The sequence below is a fragment of the Schistocerca piceifrons genome, unplaced genomic scaffold (assembly GCF_021461385.2).
Source record: "Schistocerca piceifrons isolate TAMUIC-IGC-003096 unplaced genomic scaffold, iqSchPice1.1 HiC_scaffold_63, whole genome shotgun sequence".
NCBI lineage: Eukaryota > Metazoa > Arthropoda > Insecta > Orthoptera > Acrididae > Schistocerca > Schistocerca piceifrons.
In genome coordinates, this window is record NW_025728872.1 from 27,501 (window position 1) to 32,500 (window position 5,000).

At 54.2% G+C, this 5,000-nt stretch overlaps 1 non-coding gene across 1 annotated transcript in view; it reads right to left on the reverse strand.

Moving 5' to 3' along the window:
- The window catches only part of LOC124764177, a 1,909-nt gene extending 1,749 nt beyond the window's left edge, over positions 1-160 (reverse strand). Inside the window, exon 1 of the ribosomal RNA XR_007012735.1 lies at positions 1-160. This exon is cut by the window's left edge and continues 1,749 nt beyond it. This is a non-coding gene — a ribosomal RNA (small subunit ribosomal RNA).
- Between the last annotated feature and the right edge of the window lie 4,840 nt (positions 161-5,000).

Sequence of the window (5,000 nt, forward strand, 5' to 3'; positions counted from 1 at the left end):
TAGAATTACCACAGTTATCCAAGTAACGTGGGTACGATCTAAGGAACCATAACTGATTTAATGAGCCATTCGCGGTTTCACCTTAATGCGGCTTGTACTGAGACATGCATGGCTTAATCTTTGAGACAAGCATATGACTACTGGCAGGATCAACCAGGGAGCTGCGTCAACTAGAGCTGAGCAGCCGGCCGCCCGGGAGTGTGTCCCGGGGGCCCGCGCGAACACGCAAGCGTCCGCTCAATCATTCTGCAAACAGGAGGAGGCTGAGCTCCCCTGCACAATACACCTCGAAACCCTCTCAGGTCCCGGCGGCGCGCAGCGCCGTCCCAAGTACTTGGTCGGGTTCGAGAGAGGCGCAATCGCCCGGAGTTAGGCGAGTAGACGCTTTCGGTGCGACCACCCGTGCTCCCAACTGAGCTTGCCGCTGCCGACAGAGGCCCGGGAGCGTGCTGTCGTGGCATTGCCGGCGGGAGACAACACGCGCCACCTACGGTGACCGGCAGCTCCAACGCCAGCGCCACAGAAGGACAAAAGCCCCACTTGGGTGCCGAAGCGAACTCTCCCAGCACAGCGCACACGCACAACACATCCGCACAGCTGCGATACAAACCACCAGCGAGAACCGCTGGGGCGACCGAGCAGCAGACGGCGTCGCGGCGCCGAGCGCCGGGCGGCGGCGCATCCTCAACGCACACAGTCCTCAATCGGACCAGCACACTGCAGATGTCCACCGCGCTTCGCACCGGGCCCGCGAGGACCTACTTTGGCCGCACGGCGCCCGCGCGCAGGGTGCGCCGGCGCGCAGCTGCGACGCCTGCCGCGTCCGTCGGCCGGCGCGCCTGCCACTGGCCGCCCCCACCAGCCGGCTGTAGCGCGTGCGCCCCACGCACCGCGCGGCCAGCACGCCGGGAGGCGCCCCCTCACCGGCCGGGGACGGTCCCACCCAGCCACCGCCGCGTATCGCTTCACACCCAGATGCCGTTCAGTTTCGTCGGCATGGTGGGTATCGCTGGAACAACCGGTTAGTACCTCAACCTATCGTCGCCATCACCGATTCACCCCTAGCGAGAACAACCGCACCACAACGGGTTACCATTTCTTCATTTGCGTAACTTCACCAGAAAACGTAGGCGTCCATCGCCATTTGCAACTTCAACCATTATTGCATGCCTGTGTCAGGTGTCACGCCACACTACGTCTGCCCACATACACGCAACAAAATGTGCACGCCTAGACAATACGTGGAAGGTGGCCCCCGTACGTATGCGATGTCCATTGCTCGAACGACTGTCAACCGGCTTCTGTAGCATGTCGCAGATATGGAACGCGCTGCACCATGCCATCACGGTGTGTGAGGAGAGACGACTAGGTCCGAATACATCAACAGACAGCTCATGCTGATCGCCATCACGGCGTCCGTTCCTCCCACACGTCTCTATGGCGTACCACACTGCAATCCAGCTCTCATAGGGAGACGACACGTAGCTGCGTGCACAATATTTGCACTGTATGGTCCGCCGTTTTTGGGCGCAGTCGTTGTACGGTCACACATGTGCCACGATGTATCATTCAGTACATAAGGACGAATGTGCAGTACAGATTGTGGTTCACGCGTACGACATCAGCGGACAGTTGACACAGGCCGCACCACAACGTAGCCTGCGTACGTCGCATGCGAAGGGCATTGAACATGCAAACTTGTCACCAACCACCTTGCGAAGGCAGGGGGCAAGGTGGGGACGTGGGGAGAGGTGGGGGGGGGGGGGGGGGCGGCATGTACGCCCTGCTGCCATCCACATTACAGTGTACAGCAGGAGCATGTGGAAAGTCAGCAAGACTTGCAAGGTGTTTAACATGAAGCGATACACAGGGGAGCGGGCAGTGCGAGTAGCGAACTATATTGCGAGGGTTGCGGGTGGGCAACACTACACTAATTGAACGAGTCGTATAACAATTACAGAGCAGGTTTAGGCGACAACGTGGGTTACGATAGGCGACAACGTGGGTTACGTTAGGGGACAACGTGGGTTACGTTAGGGGACAACGTGGGTTACGTTAGGGGACAACGTGGGTTACGTTAGGGGACAACGTGGGTTACGTTAGGGGACAACGTGGGTTACGTTAGGGGACAACGTGGGTTACGTTAGGGGACAACGTGGGTTAGGTTAAGGCACAACATGGGTTAGGTTAAGGCACAACATGGGTTAGGTTAAGGCACAACATGGGTTAGGTTAAGGCACAACAACATGGGTTAGGTTAGGGGACAACATGGGTTAGGTTAAGGCACAACATGGGTTAGGTTAAGGCACAACATGGGTTAGGTTAGGGGACAACATGGGTTAGGTTAGGGCACAACATGGGTTAGGTTAGGGGACAACATGGGTTAGGTTAGGGACAACATGGGTTAGGTTAGGGGACAACATGGGTTAGGTTAGGGGACAACATGGGTTAGGTTAGGGGACAACATGGGTTAGGTTAGGGGACAACATGGGTTAGGTTAGGGGACAACATGGGTTAGGTTAGGGGACAACATGGGTTAGGTTAAGGCACAACATGGGTTAGGTTAGGGGACAACATGGGTTAGGTTAGGGGACAACATGGGTTAGGTTAGGGGACAACATGGGTTAGGTTAGGGGACAACATGGGTTAGGTTAAGGCACAACATGGGTTAGGTTAGGGCACAACATGGGTTAGGTTAGGGCACAACATGGGTTAGGTTAGGGCACAACATGGGTTAGGTTAGGGGACAACATGGGTTAGGTTAGGGGACAACATGGGTTAGGTTAGGGGACAACATGGGTTAGGTTAGGGGACAACATGGGTTAGGTTAGGGGACAACATGGGTTAGGTTAGGGGACAACATGGGTTAGTTAGGTTAGGGGACAACATGGGTTAGGTTAGGGGACAACATGGGTTAGGTTAGGGGACAACATGGGTTAGGTTAGGGGACAACATGGGTTAGGTTAAGGCACAACATGGGTTAGGTTAAGGCACAACATGGGTTAGGTTAGGGGACAACATGGGTTAGGTTAGGGGACAACATGGGTTAGGTTAGGGGACAACATGGGTTAGGTTAGAGGCACAACATGGGTTAGGTTAGGGGACAACATGGGTTAGGTTAAGGCACAACATGGGTTAGGTTAGGGGACAACATGGGTTAGGTTAGGGGACAACATGGGTTAGGTTAAGGCACAACATGGGTTAGGTTAAGGCACAACATGGGTTAGGTTAAGGCACAACATGGGTTAGGTTAGGGGACAACATGGGTTAGGTTAGGGGACAACTTGGGTTAGGTTAGGGGACAACATGGGTTAGGTTAAGGCACAACATGGGTTAGGTTAAGGCACAACATGGGTTAGGTTAGGGGACAACATGGGTTAGGTTAGGGGACAACATGGGTTAGGTTAGGGGACAACATGGGTTAGGTTAAGGCACAACATGGGTTAGGTTAGGGGACAACATGGGTTAGGTTAAGGCACAACATGGGTTAGGTTAGGGGACAACATGGGTTAGGTTAGGGGACAACATGGGTTAGGTTAAGGCACAACATGGGTTAGGTTAAGGCACAACATGGGTTAGGTTAAGGGACAACATGGGTTAGGTTAGGGGACAACTTGGGTTAGGTTAGGGGACAACATGGGTTAGGTTAAGGCACAACATGGGTTAGGTTAAGGCACAACATGGGTTAGGTTAAGGTACAACATGGGTTAGGTTAAGGTACAACATGGGTTAGGTTAGGTTACACGTTGTTGTAAGGAAAGGTGTGGGGGGGGGGGGGGGGGGCGGGGCGGCAGGTTCGTTGATAGTGATTATAGTAAGTGAATGCTTGTGACATGATGAGATTTGTCACGTCAGGATGCACCTTTGGCTTATTAGAGGCGGCGCTCCAATTCTATGCTTGTGTCAGACCTGTGTCTTTGACTCATGTCATTGTTTGTGCGCTGTGACAGGAGGTACTATTGTGATGTTGGGTGCACCGTTGTATAGGACATGTGTGGGTGTTGGTGCCTTATCTGCGCAATGGTGGATGTCGAAAGGGTGGGATATTCTATTTTCCGCATGGACCTCCTGGTCTGGTTGTGATAGTGTGGATTGTGTAATGTGGCGGAGAGGATGCACTGGATGTTGTTCCATGCTGGTGCTTACATATTGTATGTGCGCCTGTTAGAAGCAGAGAGTGGTGCGTGATCAGAGTGTCTGGCTGACGTGTGGTTCCCATTGTGGGCAGACTCTTTCAGCATGTATACGGACAGTTGTATATATTTTCTGTAGTTTGATGGCTCTGCATTGATTACTAATCAGCGCCGTGTGTACGGGTAATCTGGTTCCAGTCCACAATGTTCTATCTGTGTACATTAGTGACAAAGACTCCCCCCATGCAGTGGGGCTCGGTCTGTTATAACTCTTCCGCGTAATATATTTGCCCCACGTTTTTGCGAGTGCGAGTGCGAGTGCAACGCGCATGGGGACCGACATGCTGATGGCTCGGTATCGGACGCCGTACAGTGAGCAACGCGATCGCGTCTCTCGCTCGTAAGTGGTACAGGTCGCGGCTCATGTATAGGGACAGCGGGAATGTCGCATATTGGAAATAACTCTTCATGAAACGCAAGTTATAGGGGTGGATTGCACTTTACGAGTGCGGGAAACGTCCGCCGTTCATCCGCTGGAGGTGCGCGTTTGGCGGTTGGGGTGGTCCACGAACGGGTGCGGGTGGAGTCATTGCCGGTCCACGGCTTCGTGCGGCAGAGCCACTGGAGAATGGGTGCTATGGTCGACAGAGGCTGCAGGCTTTGTGGGTGGCGTCGAAAGGCGGGCACTGTGGCGCCATCGCTGTCTTAGTCGGCTTGGCGTCTCATAGATGGCGGTGGCGTCGTTGCAGGAGGTCATGTTGCGGGAGACCTACAGATGGCGGTATGTTTTGTGGTGCGGACGTAGTGTTGTCAGATGCGCATAGATGGCGGTATTGCATGTGCTTTCGCCCTATTTTCATAGATGGC